Source organism: Harmonia axyridis, chromosome 2, assembly GCF_914767665.1.
Source record: "Harmonia axyridis chromosome 2, icHarAxyr1.1, whole genome shotgun sequence".
Classification (NCBI taxonomy): Eukaryota; Metazoa; Arthropoda; class Insecta; order Coleoptera; family Coccinellidae; genus Harmonia; species Harmonia axyridis.
The window spans coordinates 33,604,456-33,624,884 of NC_059502.1; the positions used below are offsets into that span (position 1 = coordinate 33,604,456).

The 20,429-nt window shown below is 33.3% G+C and overlaps 1 protein-coding gene across 5 annotated transcripts in view; it reads left to right on the forward strand.

Moving 5' to 3' along the window:
- LOC123671970 (supervillin-like) overlaps window positions 1-20,429 on the forward strand; it is a 220,884-nt gene that overhangs the window by 106,874 nt on the left and 93,581 nt on the right. For 2 of the 5 annotated variants that reach the window (XM_045605892.1, XM_045605896.1), the window contains exon 1: window positions 6,949-7,243. The exons of 2 other annotated variants lie outside the window; for them this stretch is intronic. The gene's annotated coding sequence lies outside the window, so the exon portion shown is untranslated. Of the gene's footprint in view, window positions 1-6,948; window positions 7,244-20,429 lie in introns of those variants that run through there. One more of the 5 variants, XM_045605894.1, reaches the window with a different exon arrangement.

The window sequence follows — 20,429 nt, forward strand, 5'->3', positions numbered from 1 at the left end:
ATTCCAGAAGAGAAACACAAATAAAATTTATAAAAACTAAAAATAACACAGTAATTGAAGATGATCAGGAGGTATGTGATCATTTCAATGATTATTTCGGTGAGATAGGTGAAAGATATGCCAACGAAATAATTGAACCAGATGATTTCACGGAAGAAAAAATTCCAAACAATGAGACATTCTTTTTATTCCCTACATTCCAAGATGAGATTGAAAGCATCATAGATAGTCTCTAATCGAAAAGATCAGTTGGATGTGATGGAATTCGATCAGATATATTGAAAGAAATAAAACAGGAGATATCAGAACCAATCGCTCATCTAATTAATGATTGTTTTGAGAAAGCTAAGTTTCCAGAAATTTTTAAATTAGGAATAGTGAAACCATTATATGTATAAAGGTGGGGATAAAACACAACTTACAAACTATAGACCAATTACTCTTGTGTCGATTATATCGAAGATTTTCGAAAAAGTAATTAAGGTAGCATTTATGGATAAATACAATATTCTTTCGAGTAACCAATTCGGATTTCGTAAGGGCATTTCAACAGAAGATGCTATAAGAAAAGTAACATCAATTATATATGAAAACATCGATAGAAATATTCCATTTCTGGCGATCATCATCGATTTGGCTAAAGCATTCGATACTGTAAATGTAAAGCATCAAAGATTATTGAAGAAACTTTCAGATTATGGCTTTAGAGGAAAAATAAATACACTAATTCACAGCTTCCTTTCAAAGAGAAAGCAAATTGTATCACTGAATGGTAAACTCAGTAGGACAAAGGTGATTTCTTATGGGTTTCCACAGGGAACTGTGCTCGAACCCATTCTTTTCCCTATCTATGTGAAAAGTATATTTGATTTGAAAGGCTGTGGTGAAATCGTTAGTTATGCTGATGATATGTTGATTATGTACAAGGATGCATCCTGGGAAGACCTAAAACAAAAGGTTATACAAGATTTGAAAATTAAAAAAAAATGGTTTCAATTAAATGAACTTACCTTGAATCAACAATAAACTACATAATTGACTTTCTCATCCAATAAAAGTGGACTTCCAGAATTGGGGATATTTCGAGTGGACGACCAGTTGAATATTCCAAAGTCATGTTCAACAAATATCTTGGTGTTTTCGTAGACCAACATTTAAAATGGGATGAACATACATCTAACCTGATTAAAAAACTGAGAGGTATTGCCTATAGATTGCGATTAATAAGAAAGAACATGAAATCTTTGAAACATCTTCAAATAAGTTACGACGCATTGGTACAATCGCAACTCTCATATAGCATTATTGGATGGGGTGGTGTGTTGGATTGTTATTAAAAAGGCCTAGATGTTATTCAGAAGTGCAGCCTCAAGACTGTACACGAAAATACCAATAAATATAAGAGAAATAAGAAATTTGAAAAAGTTCAAGAGAGAAATGAAAAACTGGTTAATAAGAGAAGATAGAACATTTATACACAGTCTAATCAACTCCTCATAAGTTGAGTTGGTTGTATTTTTAAAAGATGAAATCATGAAATAAAATTCACAGGATGAGTCAAATTCCCGATTATGAAAGAAAAAAAAATCCTGATTATGAATAAAATTCCCTTTATGACAAAAAAAAAAGAATTCCTAAATGAGACCAATTAGACAAATTTGATTGTGGAATAATGGTGGGAAGAACTGTTCGATTTGAAATTATACTTATTGTATTTGAATATTTGAATAAACTCATTTATTATTATTATTTATTTCAATATATTTTGTGTTAATATGAAACGTTGATTCACTATGGGACATACGAAGTGCGTTCTTTGTGGAGAAACTCGCGAGTTGACTGAAATATCGTATAACTGATTTGTTTTCATTTCCGCGCGCTTCTTGTCAAATTTGATATTTTCAAGCTGAATAATTTATATGGGAAATTATGAGTCCGGTCCTGGAATATTGAAATGATTAATATCTATCTGACTCGACCTCAGCATGTGTCAATAACATCCCAAGTTTCAATAAATTCTGCCGATAAGTTTGATTCTGATGATTCAGTATTTCCATGAATATGCAAACCCACCCTGTAGCTTTCTCAGGAAAGGCAGGAATTAATTCTTTGCAGTCAATCCGTTCTCACCGAGGCCTACTCTACCTCTGGTAAGAGTTACTCCTGGGCGCCCAGATGTTTCCAGATTTCCTCTATAATTTTTGTTAGTGTATGTGTGTCAATGCCAGTTTTATTCCAAATAAAATAAATAAACAAATTACTGACATGAGTGAGAACAATCTTTGTTTACGGATAGGGGGATTGGTACAATAATAGGGGTTGTTCTTTGTTGTATTCAATTTACTGCATGTTTGATGTATCTAAGCTGTTTTTTCTCCACTCCATTTTTAATGGCTTTCTCAATATGAATATGGTTGAATATTCTGTTACTTAAATGAATTTGGTTTTTACCAAAACCCTTGAATTTGACATATTTCCAGGAAAGTGTGAAAAATGTACAATTATGTAAATACTACCAGAAGATCGGTCATATAAAACAACACTCTCGAACCAAAATTTTTGGAAATCGTACGAACCGTTTGCGCGAGGTGTTTCTGCACATACCAAGTATCTTGGATAGCTACCCAATTTAACTTGAATTGCCAAGTAGTGTATTATGTGCCATTGTATTTCGACAGGTCGAAATCACCTCAAATGCACTGTGCAATGAGTGCATGAGAAGTAATTTTCACGCAAATTACCACGCAACGTTCTTCTCTACTTTGTTATAAATATAGTTGTGTTTCTATTCAGCCACGTATAATAAACGATAAGGACTTCCCGTAAGAATGACTGTTCTAGTTGTATAGCAGATAAAGTTCAAACAATGCTTGTACCAAGATAACAGAAAATAGAGGTCTTTTTTAAAATGTCATCCTCAGTTTGGAATTTCTGCAAATTTCTATTGATTCCACATATTTAAATAATTAAGAGGGGTTTTTATCACGTGCTATTTTCGTGATCTCCCAAAGTTTAACTACTCCTCTGTCCTCAGCGTTTTTGAGATACCCACACCACTATTCAGAATGAGTGAATCGATCTCAAACGTTACTCTGATTTATTGTCATTTTCTACCACATACCAGAATTTGAAATACGTTTTTACGTCTTAATTTTTGATTTTGGAATAACCGTTTTTTCAACCTTTGACACGATTTTTTGTATAACATTTTGATGTGAAAATTCATAGAGAAATAAATGTTTCTTTAGAAAGTTAAATCATGCATATATTCATTCATGAATAGAAAATGCATCTTATTTTTTGTCCATTCCAAAAAAATAATGAATAAGGACTTTCACAATGACGAACTCATTAAAATAATTGAGAGTGAAAATCTATGGTTACTAGTGTAAAATGAAGCGTATTAATTTTCGAACTGAACCCTGAAACGGTACTGACCCCTCTTAATAGGAAAAATAAGTAGAGAGCTTGTTAATTAATCATCATAAAAATACAAAAAATCAGTGTCGTACTTTTTTTCTTTGTTGGATGTGATGCCCACTGATACGGCATTGTACTTGAATTCAATCTAGTTGGGTCTCAAAAGGTGCTTCTTTATTTCAAATAACCGTATCAAATCGGTTTAATGATATTCATCATATTTTATAAACACCTTTTATTCTTGATTTTAAAGGAACGAAGCAACTTCGGATAATATGTATTCATTGAACTTTTTTTAAACAACCAAAGAACATCTCTCTGAAGCTTTGTACCTTATTTAGGAAACACCCTGTATATAAGACCGGATGGATTGGATTGCGTTCTAAAGCACACCATATACGGTCAATATCATTGATCAGGTGTAGAAAGGTTTCTTTTAACTGTCTGAGTATGAAACCTTCCACAATAATTTGCGTAGCCTAAAACCGAACGACGATGAAACACATTTCCAACAGTAACATTTCTGATTTTACCACAATCGAACTACGGCATTTGGAATCCGAACGTTACCCGAAAATTTCAAGTTTCTAGGTTTTTCCGTTCGAGACGAACAGACAGACGTTCTGTCTGTCTGTTCGTTTCACCCTATCTGTTCTAGATAGGGTGACTCTTGGATACTTAATACTTGGATACTACTCACTTAGCTCTCATGTTGTTTTTGTAACTACTCATTTAACCAAACAGTCACTCTTTTAAATGAGCTACATCTGACATTCAGTCATTTGTAAAGAATGAAGAACATTTTCATGCCTAGTGAACTGCAGGAGGAATCCATTCATACATTCTATTCTTGGCAATGTTCAGTAAAGAATGTGAAAACTATTTCTTCTCCTATGGATAATACATATTTCAAAACCTGATGATTGATCGGAATATTCAGAATGACATTTTTAGTTACAAATCTTTGTTAATTTTTTATCCAATTATGGATTCACGGCTTGGCTTGATATTCAAGCCACTTGGCTCAAGCTCAAGTAGCTTGAACTTGACTTGATTTCAAGTTCATGCTGACATGTTTTGAACAAAGCATGAAAACAACATTTCGAATGGCCATATTTGCGGAACCCCTCCATTTTTCCCATGAAAGAACCCAACCGCATCATTCAAAATCTGAACCTATATTGAAAATTTCAAATATGTTCTCGTAAGTAATTGCACAAGTGCATCAAAATTACCGATAATTTCGCATGACAGCGTGTTGTCATAAAAACTGCATGAGTTCATTTTCATTTTTGGAGAAAGAGCCCGACACCGAAGGTGGAGGGCTCTTTCTCCAAAAATGAAAATGACCGAATGCAGTTTTTCAAGGAAAACACGCTGGAATGCGAAATTATCCGGTCATTTTGATGCACGAGTGTAATTCGGGGGAATATTTCCCGAATAAACTGTTACATCACTTGTCAAACTGATGTAGAATGGAATTGCCATAGATTCGAACTGTGTAAGATGCATAGAAACTATGCATCTATGAACAGAACAATTATCGCAGTGCAGTTTCGCTTCCTACAATGCAATTATCGCTGTAATTTTCGATAATTGTTCTCCAGATACATAGAATTTTTGACAGGAGGGAAATATTCAAATTAAGCGCTTGATCCTCCAGATTGAATTTGGAGAAAAAAATCGTGAAGGTTTTTTCATGTAAACAATTTTTGTTACTTGAATATTGTAGTCGTTTTTTGCAAGTTTTTTAAATTTTACAACAAACCAGCTGTTCGAGGAGATCCAAAGTCGATGTTTAGTTGATGTTAAAATGCCTAGAGCACGTGTACGCAGAATGTATCGCCAGCTAAGTGAATTTGAAAGTGGTCTACGGGAGGCGGGGTTGTCATTTCGAGAAATCGTTAACCGTACGCATAGAAATCCAACTACTGTTATGAGATGTTGTCAAGCGTGTTTTGATAATGCTCAAAATCGAAGAAAAGTAGGCACCGGACGTCGAAGGAGCACAAATGAAGTTCAAGATCGACGTCTAAGGCCATTAAAGACCGATTTGCGACAACTCGATCACTAGCTGATGAGTTTACCGCCGGATAAGGTATTTTGTACTGCAGCATTATCGACCCCATTTTGTGTTACCTTTGACGGTTGAGCATCGCTGGCAACGATTACAGTGGTGCAGAGAACGCCAAAATTGGAATGTTAAATGGCATCAGATCGTCTTTTCTGATGAATCTCGATTCTCCTTGGGTGCACATGATGGCCGAAGAAGGGTTAGACCACATCGGGGAGATAGACGTGAACCTCACTTTAATGTTGAGCGTCATATCCACCGGACCGTAGGCGTTATGGTATGGGGTACTATTGCACATGCAAGTAAGTCACCTTTTGTCTTTATTCGAGATAACATGACAGCATTGCGTTACCTTCAAGAAATAGTTGAGCCATATGTTCTTCCGTACCTTTACCGGATCGAGAATTCAATATTTCAGCAAGATAAGGCCCGACCTCATGTTGCCAGAGTTAGTTTGAACTTTTTCGAAGCGATCCATTTGATTCTTTTGCTATGGCCGCCCAGATCCCCCGATCTTTCGCCTATAGAGCATGTTTGGAACATCATGGGTAGAAGGTTTGGAAATTTACCCTAATCCTCACGGACTTTGGCGGCTCAGAGACATGAAATACAGGTAGCTTGGAATAATATCCCTCAAGAAGAAATATACCATCTTATTGCATCAATGCCGAGACGTGTTGGGGAGTGTATAGATAATCGCGGTGAACAAACACATTATTAATAAATTTATTAAAAAATTGTGAACCCTTCGTTTTTTTCTCTAAATTTGAATCATTTACTCCTTGCTATACTATCTTTGTTTTAACAAAAAAATTTAAACAGCTCCTTCTGGGTGTTTCAGTTTCTTTATCAATTAGGTATATCTCATTGGATGAATATGAGTAAGATTTAGTTTTCTAAGAACTAGGAACTATTCGTCGCCGGCTATATCCCGTGGTGTGAGTTATTGTCAAACCTTTCAGGCTCATTCTTTTTACATATGTTTTACTAGATTTCTTTGACATTGCGACCTAGCTCACAGTACAAGTTCCAAGGTAGTTTGGTAGCTGGTAGCAAGGTTCACGCTGCCAGATAAATTCGGTAAACCGGAGTGTTGTTATTTACCTACAGGTGAGCTCGGATGGCCAAATTCTTCAATTCTTGAAAGCGAAATAAACATTTAGTTTTCGAACGATTCCGATAGTGACTGAAAATGAAAATAAAATGTGTTTGTTCCGGCTCGAAGCTGTCTCCATACTTATCAAGCTCAGCCAGTGTCGCGTTGCTCTCAATCACTGTTTACAAATCGCACGGTCCTGATAATTCTTCGGATTATCGGATCAGTCGTTTCGGTCTTCTTCTCGTCTACCGCGTGTCTCAACGTTTCTTTCCTCCTTGTGAGTCATCCAGATAGAGAGAGGGAAAGCTGACGAGAGCGCAGGGCGTCAAGGACCAAGGAGAAAATTTTCGCATTGAACGCTACAGGTTGCCCCACGCTGCATCCTTACGGTATTGTGGAAACGGAACAAAACAAGTCAGTCGGTCCGTATGCCGGTAACCGGTGCGTTTACGGCTGATATTTTGAGAAGCATTCGGGTTTTTGTCACGGGCGAAGGTAATTTCAGTGCGTTTTGTACGATCGGAACGTCAAGTTCGATAACTGATTGTATCTATGGGTCAAATGACTCACGTGCCTCGATAATTCGTATTGTGTGTTTTTTTGTCGCTTCGAATCGTTTTATTCGAAGTTAGTCGTGTCGATTGTGAATTGTAAGTTCGCATTAATTTTTAGTTTCAAATTAGCATTACGGATTCTTGTAAATACTCATTTATACACGACAGGAGAGAGCAAAAACTGGTAACAACAGAACCAAAGCAGTCATCAGGTAGTGGAGTTGTCAAGAAAGAACAAAAAGCTGATAACAGTGGAAAGAAAGGAAAGAAGGGAGGTTAGAAGAGCTAAGGTAAACTACTCTTTATTCATCTATTTTAAGTTTTAATTGTATATACATGGATCAATTCTTGAGGGATTTTGAGGGGGAAACACATAAAGCAGAATATATAGATTATGTTGGGGATCTCAAACATTATAACATAGAATCAAAATTTAAAATCATTCACAATAATATCAGAAGTATCGACAGGAATTTTGACGAGTTCAAATTAATGTTGAGAACATATACAGATGATTTTCATGTGATTGTTTTAACGGAAACATTTATGATAGATAACGTGGATCTTTATAAAATCGAAGGATACACATACATGTATAATTATGGAACTTTCAACAAAAATGACGGGGTTGTGATATATATCAGGAACGATTTGATGTTTAACGGAAAGATAATAAGTATAGGAGAAATTAAAGCGGTGGAACTAGACCTTGTATTCGAAATGAAAAAACTTAAAATAACAGGAATCTATCGTTCTCCAAAAGGATGTCCAAAAAAGTTCAATAGAGACTTAGCTGAATACATTGGAACAACAACAAGTAATAATAGTACGTGGGATTATCATTTAATTGTAGGAGATATTAACATTGATCTTTTAACGAATAATGAAATAGTTGATGAATACATGAATGTCTTTAGTTTTTTTGGATATAAATCCTATATAAATAATGTAACTAGGCCTTCTAGTGGTAGTTGCCTTGACCATATATTTCTGAGATATCGCCAATCTGTTGTAAATCAGAATAGATCGTTTATTATTCGTACGGACATCACTGATCATTATGCAATTAGTTTATGCCTCAACCTGAAAGAAAAACCTCCCGAAAAAATTATTAAATATAAAACTTATATTGATTATCAGAAATTAAAAAATGATTTAAAGGAAATTGATTGGCACGAATTGATAAAAAATAAAGATGTAGACTCATTCGCAGAATTGTTTATTGATTTATTAAAACATTACACACAGAAACATACAACAAAAATTGAGTTGAGCCATAGGAAATCTGGGAGAAGCAACTGGATCACTCAGGGATTACTAAAAGCCATAAACAGAAAAAACTATTTATACAAGGAAATGATGAAATATCCATACAATACTGAGTTGAAACAACAATATACAAGATACAGAAATATTTTACACAAGTTGATCAGGAATGCTAAAAGAGATTACATGAACACCTTTGTCACGAAATATACTTCAGCAACAAAATCACTTTGGTCTTACGTGGATAACCTCTGCGGTAGATCCAAACCTGAAACAGAAATAAAATCTATCATTAATAATGAAGGACAGGAAGTAACAAACACGGAACAAATTGTAGAGGAATTCGGAAGATATTACAACGAAGTAGGTAAGAAGCTAGCAGATAAAATACCTTATAGTTTAGAAAAGAAAGAGGGTGAAATTTTTTATAATGAAACATTTTTTCTATTCCCAACAAGTTCAAATGAAGTGAAAGAAGTGATACAAAAACAAAAAAACGGAGGATCTCCTGGCGTTGATGGAATTAGATCAGAACTGCTGAAAAATATTCAAGAAGAAATAGTTGAACCCCTTGTATTAATGACGAATATGTGTTTCGAGTCAGCTAAGTTTCCTAGAATTTTCAAAGTAGGGGTTATCAAACCAATTTTTAAATCAGGAGAAAAGGACAAGATGACAAATTATAGACCGATATGTCTTATATCGAATGTAGCCAAAATTGTAGAGAAATTATTGAAGATCAGAATTGTCAAGTTCCTAGAAAAAAATAAAATTATATCTGAACACCAGTACGGTTTCAGAGAAGGTAAATCGACTGAAGATGCGATTAGGAGAATGATAGCGAGGATATACGGTTGGTTAGATGGTAGAAAAACTGGTCTGTGTGTCTTTGTAGACCTTGAAAAAGCCTTCGATACTGTTTCACACAAAAAACTTTTAGATAAACTCTACCGAAACGGCTTCCGGGGTAAATCATATGAATTATTGAAAAGCTATTTAACTGATAGAGTCCAATTTGTAAAAATAAAGGATTATTCTAGTAAGGTGAGGAACATCGAATGTGGAGTACCCCAAGGAACAGTGATGGGACCAATATTGTTCTTAGTTTATATGAATGGTTTATTACAAATGGAGAAGAAAGGTGAGGTTATCAGTTTTGCGGATGACACTGCCATATTGTACGAGGGAAATTCTTGGCAAGAACTGAAATCTGAGTCTGAAAAAGACCTTTTCAAAATAAAACGGTGGTTTGAGATGAATGAATTAACAATGAACGTAAAAAAAACAAAGTACTTACCGTTTACTTCCTATGAGTCAGGTCTTCCGAACTTGGGTCCTCTGAAAGTCAACGATTGCACAATTATACCCGAAACTGACTCCATCAAGTATCTCGGCATTACCATCGATAGACATCTAAAATGGAACTTACATATAGACAATTTGGTAAGAAAACTTAGATGCCTTCTATCAAAGTTTAGATACCTTAAAAAGTATTTGGAAATAGAAAGGCTAATGCAGATATATAATGCTCTATGCCAATCGCTGATAAAGTATGGAATTATTGCCTGGGGTGGAGCGTACGAATGTCATATAAAAAGAGTAGAAGTGGTCCAGAAATGGTTGCTCCGTGTAATCTACGGAAAGCCCCATTTGTTTCCTTCAGACGAATTATACTTCTTATCGCGGGCAATGAATCCTCAACAGTTATTTGTATCCCAGATATTAACGGCCATCTGTTCTAGAAGAATACAACTCACATTAAGACAAACCGATTGCAGTTATGAAACAAGAAGTAAGATAATTCACGTGATTCCTAGAGCAGAAAAGCGAATTGGACAAAGATGCTTCACATACCTGGCTCCACGCATTTATAGTATGATCCCGAAGAACCTGAAAGACATAAGACACAATAAGAAGCAACAAATTATGATAAAGAAATGGATTTTTGAAAAAGGAAGAAAATATATTCAATCCATAATCAATGGTTGAATCATGGATGAAACCTCATATCCAAGGATTCCTGCCTACCTTAGATCGGCCTCTAGATGATGCACCGGTAATCCTCAACTGCATGTCACCAAGGTTACAACACTAAAGAGTCATCACTGAGTTCTCGACACTTCAAGTTATCCTCATTTTGATCAATTCCATTGTTTATTCAGTTTTTGTTCAGAATTAGATTTATTTCAAATGTGGCTATTGTAATATTGTTCATATGTTAATTGTATATCGCGTACAGGCTTCAGCCTCTGCGATTTATGTTTATGTCACAATAAACTATTATTATTATTATTATTATTATCTGAAGCTTTGTGAAGGTAAAAGTTTGCCTTGAGATTCATTTGGAGATTTTCGTTTAAGTTTAAGGACGCACTTCTTTATAAGGATCTGAGTTTGAAAACTCGAAGAAGTGGAACCACAACAAATTTGACACATGCTATACTATATTGTTTCGCGTAGATAATTCAACATTTATGGAAAACTGGTAGTACCATAACATTCTAAACTTCAGCTATGTATTCAAATAGCTTAAGCCAAGGTTGTCGTTTTTTCCCTCTTGAACGATTTATGACAAATCACAAACAAAAATTTGGAAAATTGAAATGATATACATATTCGATGACATCATACTTTTGATTTTTATTTATGTGTATGGGAATTTTTTCATTTGATCTTCAGATTAACCTTTGAAGCACATGAGTCATCATTTCGAGCTATAGCAATGCATCAGATTTTTGTACAAATTTCATGCGAAAAGTTGTTCGATCCTCCATCTAGAATGAGGCATTTTCAATTTAGTATTCTCAAGAATAAAGCAAGTTTTTCCCCGAAAAGCAATTTTTCAATTGCTATATCGTACAGCTCGAGAATACCGAAGGCTGAAAATGTAGAAATCAATTTTGAAAATTATTCCATACAATTCTCAAATTTGAACTCTATTTTTATACCCATTTGTTATGGTTATGACCATTTTCTATGGTTCAAATGACTCACGTTTTTTTAATTTTTAGTTTTAAATTAGCATTACGGATTCTTGTAAATACTCATTTGTACACGACATCTGAAGCTTTGTAAAAGTAAAATTTTGCCTTGAGATTCATTTGGAGATTTTCGTTTAAGTTTAAGGACGCACTTCTTTATAAGGATCTGAGTTTAAAAATTCTAAGAAGTGGAACCACAACAAATTTAACACATGCTATACTAGGTATATTGTTTCGCGTAGATAATTCAACATTTATGAAAAACTGGTAGTACCATAACATTCTAAACTTCAGCTATGTATTCAAATAGCTTAAGCCAAGGTTGTCGTTTTTCTCTCTTGAACGATTTATGACAAAATACAAACAAAAATTTGGAAAATCAAAATTTTTGAGACTAGCAGAAATGATATCCACAATCGATGTCATCATACTTTTTATTTTTTTTTGTATATGTAAATTTTTTTATTTGATCTTTAGATCTTTGAAGCACATGAGTCATCATTTCGAGATATAGCAATGCAACAGATTTCTGTACAAATTTCATGCGAGCAGTTGTTCGATCCTCCATCTAGAATGAGGAATTTTCAATTCAGTATTCTAAAGAATAAAGCAATTTTTCAATTGCTATATGGTACAGCTCGAGAATACCGAAGGCTGAAAATGATTCCATACCATTCTCAAATTTGATCTCTATTTTTTTACCCATTTGTTATGGTTATGACCATTTCATTTCACAGTAGGTAATACCGTCTAAACTTACGAATCTATGATTTTTATTAACAAATAATTTCGGGCTTAAGTTCCACAAAAACATTATGCAATTGTAATGAGTCAGTCTGGAAGAAAGAAAAGAGAATAATTTGAATTATGTTTTTACCTTTGGATTTTACATATTTCAACCGTATTTTACCACGATTTAGAAGTTTCCCTCATTAATCAGATTTTACCTCACATATGAATATAAAAGAAACTAGCTAAATACCTATCAGTGCAGGAATCGGCTAGTGCAGAAGGTGAACTGAATTCTAAATGCCAAACTTTATTAGATTTTTCTGTACAGTTTTCAAGGGGTAAGTGCTTGTTAACCCATATTTTACTATAAATTGCGTCACAGAACACATAGGTCCTATTCGTTATCACCTTTTAATCAATTCACAACCTATTATATAACTCGGTTTTCTCAATAAATAATGAATATTCTATCCATCTGGTGTCTATGTTACCTACGTAAAATATGAATGAAATGCAATTAGGTCCATTCTCTAAGTGTGACAATAATTTGCAGATGCAGATATCGAAAGATATGATTGCAAAAGATTGAAGACAGGTGATTGAGGTGTTATTGGAAATCGTTCGCATATATAATTTCTCGATAATTTCGAAGCTGATTTTTTATACATATTACAAAATTTATAATGAACATACCTATTGATTTTATTTCAAAATGTTGAGGATTCACGGCTCGGCTTGATATTCAAGCTACTTGACTCATGTTCAAGTCAAGTAGTAGTTTTTCAATGTTAAGTCAAGTAGTTATTTATTAAGTAACATGACTCAACATTGAAAAACTACTACTTGACTTGAACTTGAGTTGATTTCAATACCAACTCAAGCTACTTGGCTTGAGCTTGAGTCAAGTAGCTTGAATGTCAAGCCAAGCCGTGAATCCCTACAAAATATGGAAAAGGCTGACATAAAATCAGCAGCTCAAGGATTCAAGAGTTCAGTAGTTGAAAATGATGTATTCATATCAGTCCGTATTTCGTTTGAAGATTTTTTTGTAATATTCGAGAAATAGGCAGGAAATCACAGTGGGAATGGATTGTTGATAAGCTGCAGTAAATGGACATGTACCTATTTAATACTTAGCTCTGATTATTTACTTTGTAGTGATAAAAGTGTCATGAACTTTCGAGTCTTAGCCTTAAGTTGCAATACTATTATGATAGTTCGTTTCAAATCATATGACATAGTGAGTTGCGGATTTGAAATACTCTCTAAGCTCTAAGTTCTTTTCCATTTTTCAAGACTGAGTTAGGTAATAAAATGTTTAACATAATAATAATCGAAGTATATGCAAATTTTTCAGTGAAATACTTATTAATTCTCAAAATAATTTAATAAGAAAGTTTTTGAATATCAGCAGTACCTAATACAAGATAACTGAGAGGGTTCCGATTCGTATTTCGAATGAATTATATACCAAATATTGATGGGAATTTGCTGTCTTGAGCGTTTTCCCTATGGAAAATATTAGGAAATTATCGAAATTCTTGTATTTCGTTAAGGGCCGGTTTTTTCACATGCGTATAAATAAACTTACTCCTACTCACGGCACAGATTTTATTCGTAGATAAAACTTCACTGTATAGTAATTGATTCGCATGTTAAAAAGCTGGCCCTTAGGGATCTAACTCACTCATCATTTTTATGGGTGATTCAACATAAACATTCATCTTAAATCCCGAAGCTCTTTTCGCATATTAAAAAATGATAAAGTTGACTGTTTTCGAATAATTTGCAAATGTAATGTTTTTGAAGGTTGGCTTCAAGTGCCTTTAGGTACCAATATATGAATTGTGGGTTGTGAGAAATTATTTTATGAATAGAAGTGCACAATTTTTCTATATGGTTTCTTGAAATTTTGTATAATTCTAGGCATTTCCGAAATGTAAATTAACATAAATGGTTATTCAAACGTGAAAGCAAATGTAAAATTCAGATTAATTGACCGATGATATAAATTATCTCATTAATTCACCTCATGTTTATTGTTGTACAAGATGATTATTCAGTAAATATTTATTTTACTTAGTGCGGGCAGTGGCCAATTGAACACTGTTATAACATTAATCATATTACCAATTCATCAGCAACTATATCACCAATTTCGCTTGAATATCCGGTATGACAGATAGGTATATAAAATGGATAATTTATACGATAATACTTATTTCCAAGATTTGATAGGATCTGAAAACATCACAAATTTTGAAAATTATGTATATGGGGTACTTCCATAGAGTTTTTGGAGGAATCTATGAATACCTACCTAGAAGTTCTCAATTTCCTACTTCTGCAGATTGAACAATAAGAACACATTTTCGTCTGTTTTTATCGCCTACTACATATTTATACGGAATTCCTTTTCCATGAGTAATATATCGAAACTCAATAGAGTTGAAAACCACACGTATCTATTCTAGTTATATTGGAATTTCACCATGTTGATATTCACCAATACGATACCATCGATTAACAAATGTTTTAAAATATTGATGTGATGCCGCACCTCTTAAGTTGTTTGTTTTTGTTGTTGTAGTGGAATGGAAAAAGTGTAAAAGCACTTGTGTGATTTGCACAAAACGGTTTTTTATAGTCTCTTCATCTAATTCGAGCTATCGCAAGCGAATTTGTTATAAACTTGACTAAAGTAAAAGTTGGTTTGTGTAATTATGTGTAACCCTTTTCTTCCATACATGGTTTTTCAATTAGAAGTTTCATTTTTTCGATAATGAAAAAAATTAATATTTTTTTGAGATAAATCAATGGACGCTTATTCCATTGTGAAGAGGATTGTTTGTCATTAACGATGGAAATAGTATGAGTGTAAGGATCGCCACGGTTACGGTTGCAGCACCATATCCTTCTCATGAAATTTTCTATGAACAATTCGCACATTTAGGGCTGTATGCCCTCAGTAACTTCATGAACTCCTTTTTGAATGTCTTGTATCGATTGTGGAGCATTCTCATGGACCTCATCCTTCACGAGGCCCCAAGAAAAAAGTCTAAAGGTGTTAAATCACAAAATCTCGGTGGCCAATGATCACTTTTTCGAGAAATAACATGGCAGAAAACTTTCATTTCAAAATTGCGCTTGTTTCGTTACTTTTTTGGCACGTAGCGCCGTCTTGTTCAAAATTAACGACGTCGACTTCCAAATCCGACCAAAAATCATTTACCATATCTCGGTAGCATAGTACGTATCTTCACCGAAACATTTGCACCAGTCTAATTTCGAATTTCTGGATTTGGATTGATATGACCTCCGAAAGAAATGGGCAAAATTCATTAATCACCTTGTATCTCAGTAACCAAGGCAGTCAGACCCAATAAATGTGTATATCTAGAATCACCTCTGTGTCCAATATTCACTCTTCATGTTTTTCCGTTTACCAATGAAACACCCTGTATAATGCTGAAATAAACGTTGAACAGAAGAGTCCAGAAATGGTCTGACAAACCTCAATAGTTGAAGTCCTCGTCTGAACGAATGATAAATTGGAGTGGAATTTCAAAACACCTGGCCTTAGATCTCGACTTTATATCAGTGATATCAGGTGATCTAATTATCTGTATCGAGAGGAAGCATATTCCATCTTGCAGTTACTTTGAAAGTGTTTACTTTGTCATTGAAAATGTAAAGGTGGAAAACCTATCATACATACATAATCAACTCCGAAATTCAGAGATCCAGGAAGTGGATCATCTTGTTGGCATCTCAACTGATCAACTTCATATTTAAAATTCAAGTTTCAGTTTGTAAATATAGAGGGTGAATATTACAGTTTCAGATTGAACCAAAGATGCTTTTCATCGAATACTTCAATACTTCTTTCATATAGTCCGTTCAAGAATTATTGACATCCCAGGCGGCTGTAGAAAATTGAAATGTAATGTTTTGATTTGCAGAATTCAAAATTGAAATAAATTTCTAGGTTATATTTATATTTTTTATTATACAACCACAGCAATTTTCAGTGATATAGTATGTTGGCGCTTTGATTTTTTTTTTTAATGAAAGTTTCATTGAATTGATTAATTATCTATGGGTAATTTATTTCCAGAGACCTTAAATGAAATATTTTTTTGTACGATGGCTATGTAAATCGACTATTTAAAATAGAATTGAATAAAAAATGTGAATTTTCTTTCTCTTGAATAGAACTATTCTATCATTTCGTTTTCATTTTGACGCATTCATCGATTCATATGGAAAGATTTTTTCATTTCTTCATAGAGAAATTTCATGATTTACTAAAAACGTCATTTTCATTTTCGCATAGTTTCTGTTATTCCACAATGAAAATAAATATGTATATTCTTGCATTCTTTTGTTGTTCGGCTAACGATAAAATACGGCTTGGAGGGCTGGATTCTCATGTGATCTATAATGATAATAGCATTTATTAATCCTGTACAATCATTGCAAACAAACAAAAGACTTATCGTCATAAATCATATAGGTACATGATTTTAAATACAAAGTTAAATTTTAACCTGAACACTTTAAATGAGTAATAATGAGTCCGGTCCTGGAGTATTGAAATAATTAAAATCTCTCTGGCTCGACCTCGCCATGTATCAATTAATTGCATCCCAAGTTTCAATAGATTGCGCCGATAATTTAGTTCTGATGATGGTTTCATTTTTTCCATGAATATGAAAACTCACCCTGTAGCTTTCTGAGGAAAGGCAGAAATAATTTTTTTTTTGTAGCCAATCCGTAATATCCTAGTCCTACTCTACTTTTGATGAGTGTTACTCCTGGGACACCCTATATAAGCAGGTGTACCTCGTCTAAACTTATAATATGCAAAATGTGATCTTCTGCAAATTTATGATAACATTGAGCCTCAATATTGGTGTTTGTTCATTGATAGATTTGTTGTGATATAAGTTCTATAAGTAATGAAATGTTTTTATGTAAGTGAAATCTTTCGAGTATATTAAACTATAGCTCGGAAATTGCACAAGGATTGTATACAATATAAGACGGAGGAATATGAAGAAGTTCGCATTTAAATAGGAGGGTACTTTCCGTCTAGGGTCGTACTTGGGATAATTAACATAATCGTATAGTTTGTCCTCCGTATTAATTCACAAATGAAATGAACAAATCATATCAATATAAAATATGTATTTACTCACACCGTAATAAGTTAACGTAGATCACTCAATTCTATATTAATGTAAATCTCAACATGATAAAAAAAGTAATGGCAAAATTTTAACATGATATGGAGAAAATTGAAAAAATATAATCATTTCAAATCGATTAAATATCACAGAATTCGAAACAATTAATAGAAATAAAAATTAATCAAGTATACAAAAATAATGTACTCTATTATTTACATTTTTTTTGATGTAATATTGACTACTTTCAATGTGATCTTGTGTCAATGACCATAGCTGTCGAGACACGTTAATTTAAATAAATAAATAATAAAAATAATGTCAAAAATCCATCATGACATGCGAAAAATTATGGAAAAAAAATCGTTCCGAATTTGATTTGCTCTCGTCTTGATTGATTATATATGGTGATCTAATCTATTAATAATTAGTCTTACAATTGAGGGAAATCGGAAAATTTATATTCGATTAGCTCTACTCGATCAGCTCTCGTCGTTTGATATCAGAAATTTTTTAAATAGATAATAAAAGCTCCTGATGTACTCAAACAGATCCTCTTTCGAATGAAGTATTTCTGACATATAGTCATTCATGAGGAATTATAAATGATCGTGAAAAATAATATCGAATTTCTTCCTTGGTATGTTCGTTGAACGAAAAGGTGGAATTTAATTTTCATGCCTAGTGAAGTGTAGGAGGACTCCATTCCAACATTCTATTCTTGGAAATATTCAGTAAAGAATGTGAAAACTATTTCTTCTTATGGATAATGTTTGAAATCCTGATTATTTATATTTATTTATTTTGTTTGAAATATTCAGAATGACTTGAAATTTTTAAGTCTCAGTATTCATCATTTTCAGTTATAAACCTGGATTGAATTTGAGTCGAATATTATAGTTTGAGGTCACCTGGCTCAGAATTCGAAAATTACTGGTTTTGTAACGAAACAATAACCTTTGTAATATTTTGAGTAAAAAAACATCGAATTCTGCATGGAATTTTCAATATGTTCTGTAGTCTGTCTTTCAGAAATGCTTGCGATATTTGACACAAACAAATTACATAATGAGGACACCTACAAAAATTTTGAAGGAAAAAAACTCGAATTCGAAAAACTCTTTCCTGAAAAATAATTTGAAAGCACTGGCGTGAACTCTGAGCTTTTCTGCGCTTGTTCATTCAAGCGGAATAAAGAAAATAACGAACCTTTATGGAAAATTTAAAGTGTGTCCGAGTATTTTTGAGTATTTAAAACTATATATTCCATTGTTCTAGCGAATCAAACAGAATCTGATATCTCTATTGCTGCAAACGGTACTACTCTGCTATTGAATATAAAACATCTACAAGGTGAAGATGAGGTAATATTGCCGTTCTAAGTGATCTTCCCAATTAACAAGCTTCTGACGTCAAGAATGCACATGCAATTTAAGAAATTTCAACGAGACGTATACAGAGAATAGAAGTTATTTTATATGATTAAATGATTGCAACAATTATCTAGTTACTTAATGAATTTAATTCGAATAATATGGAATGATCTGAATGTATGTATCAGTTTGATATATTATATTCAACACAGACTTTTCGACAATATTGAAATATAAACATTCTTACGCTAGTATTCCTTTTATCTGCATCATTAGATCCTTATATAATATAAAAAATATCAACGGCTTCTTGAAATTTTTTTTTTTTTGGTTATTTGCAGGAGTAGTCGAAGAAATGTCAAAGTACAGAAATATGTTGAAAGAATAAATTTTCATGCGGTTTCAAGTTCATGGCAAAGAAACTTAGTCATTTTTTTTTCTGAATTTCAATAAAAAGACTCATTACATCAGAAATGAGCGAATTTTTTTTCCATGATTTGTTCCGACATAATAAAGGACATATATCTAAAGGAGAATAATCCAAGTTTTAAAGTGTGCATTTATTATCTTTATTTGCTATTTCATTTCATGAAATAATTGTTTCAAAAAAGTGCTAAATTACATCATGTTGAATTCTAGCATATTACTCTGAAGGTTACCTGAGTCGGGTTCAAAGCTAAATTACACAGGACAAATTCATGGATAGGTGAAATCCAATCATTTCTAATTATTACGGAGGAAAATTTATTTTCCCGAAATGTCAAAAATTAGAGATCCAATCGAGCGGAAATCTACTACTTAGTTGTGAAATAACAGGTTGAAGGTAAATACGAAATTTGGTGAAAAAACTACATGAATACGAATTTGAACAAGCGCAAAAGATTCTTTTCTTATTTCTCTGTATAAAGGTACCCAAACTGGCTATTATCTCATACTGTCAAAAAATGCCACTAATGGGGGAAGTGAACTTCTCAGCACTACTTACTACAGGAATGTGAATATTCATCTAGAGACTTTTTGTTAGAATACCAAATTATATTAGTAGAAGCAAATCTCGGGACTTCAGGTTAGGCGCCCTATTCTCAACAAGCAAACTTTCAAAGCCTATACCTATTTTCAGTGTTATGAACTTTGAAAGTACAAATAGGTACACTTCAAAAGATCACTTGTCGAGAATAATGTTTCTCCAATTTTTGAACGTTCGTTACCGAACAGAATGTTATCAGGTGTCTCAAACGATAAGGTTCGACTCCCTATCTCAGATCAAACTCAATTATGTACGTCCTTCTGTCCGCCTCGAACAAAAGATACTAGAAACTTGCAATTGTCGGGATGGGTTCGGGTTCCGAATGCTGGAGTTAGATTCCTAAATGAGCAAAATCCGACTTGGGTTTGCGTGAATATGGAAGTAAGAAATTATGTTTTTCCCTTAATTTCGAAATTATTCATTCACTTAAAATGAAATTCATCATTTAGATGTAAAATGACAATTTCAAGCTCAATGCAGAATTTCATGTTGATATTACGTAACCGAAACCATAGAAAATTCAAGAAGAATTATGCCCAATATTTCCGTTATGTACCATAGATTAGATGGAGTTGAGATTTTCAATTTAGATTTTCATACCGCCTATAGTTTATAAAAGTTACAAACCGTATTGCAAATATACAATATTCAAGTTATTGTATTTGAGTAAACTACAGTCTAATAATTGGCGTTAGTATTGAAAAGTCCTACCTA